We start from the raw sequence: 1,240 nt of genomic DNA, 5'->3' as shown, positions 1-1,240 counted from the left end.
GAAGGGGGCGGGCAGGCACGGTCGACTGCAAGCGGCAGCCCCGGCGGCAGCCAGCCCCGACGCGCGGCTCGGCCGGGGCAAAACGAGGATGGTACCGTTTCATTTCAGCAGAGCGGAAAGGAAGCAGGCAAGTATCCGAGGGGTGGCGCGGCGTGGCGCGGCCCACATCACAATCCGACCCAATAACCTTGACGTCAGGTCAGCCAGCCCAGCCCCGCCCCGCCGCTGACAAGCTTGCGACCCCACCCTGACACACCAGGCCCCTGCTCCTGCACTCCTCCTGGCAGCTCCACCGCCTCTCCGCTCTCCACTGACAACTGACGGGCAGATAGACGGACAGACGGGCGGCAGACGGGCGGGCATGGCCTATAGGCAGGGCATCCGCCGATCCAATAACGAGAACGGGCCCCGCCTGCCGCGGCCTCTACTGCAGCGCGCTGCACCGCAGCAAGAGAAGCTAGACGACACACACGGGGCGCTCCCATGCGTGCGGCGCGTGTCCCCAGAACCCCAACACACACGGCCGCCAGCCTTGACCGAGTCGCGGGTGTGCCGCGGTGTGCGGCGAAGAGGGCCCCGCCGCGCCGGGCCGCCCACGCAGCGCAGCGGGCAGCAGTAGCGTATCAGCGACGAACACGACGCTCGTAAAGAGGCGGGCTCTGGCCCGACCTGGCCTAGGCCCTCTGCGCGCCCGCCCATAAATCCACCTGGAGCTCACAAAGTCGGCTAGTCGAACGGCTCGGCCCAAGCCCGCCAGCAGCCGCCAGCACCCGCGCTAGCAGCACCAGGCAGAGCCGTTGCAAAACAAAGGCCCCCCCCCCTCTCTCTCCAAGCAAGCCGTGCGCCCGCGTACGCTCGTACCGTGTGTTCTGCATCTGCAGCTGCCGGGGGACGCGGGCACCTGCCGCTGCTGGCCGTGTATCTGCGTCACTTTCTTCTAGTTTCAGACCCCCCCCTCCTCCCTCCCCCATGCAGCTGCAGGTGTGTGCGGCGGCGCCCAGCTGTGCCGCGCCCCGGCGGCGCGCGCGAGTTCCTCCTGACATAATAAAGCAGCAGAGGAACAGGTTCCGGCAGCGCCGAGTGTGTAGACCTCCGCACAATTTTTCATCATCTTCGCTATGCGGCTACCCGTGACGCCACTAAACTGCACTGGGGAAGGGGGAGGGGGGGCACTTCTAATCCGCTGCGACCGCGTCGTATCCAGGGGTCAAGTGGAGCACAAAGGGCACCGCCGCAGCAG

The 1,240-nt window shown here is 67.5% G+C and overlaps 1 protein-coding gene across 4 annotated transcripts in view; it reads right to left on the bottom strand.

Annotated features, from left to right (window-relative positions):
• The window catches only part of LOC113208484 (E3 ubiquitin-protein ligase HECTD1), a 35,128-nt gene that overhangs the window by 14,191 nt on the left and 19,697 nt on the right, over positions 1-1,240 (bottom strand). The window lies entirely within an intron of this gene.

Source organism: Frankliniella occidentalis, unplaced genomic scaffold, assembly GCF_000697945.3.
Source record: "Frankliniella occidentalis isolate FOCC.00 unplaced genomic scaffold, Focc_3.1 Scaffold8, whole genome shotgun sequence".
Classification (NCBI taxonomy): Eukaryota; Metazoa; Arthropoda; class Insecta; order Thysanoptera; family Thripidae; genus Frankliniella; species Frankliniella occidentalis.
Note: the sequence above shows the minus strand (reverse complement) of the source record. Positions and strands in the feature narration are given on the sequence as shown.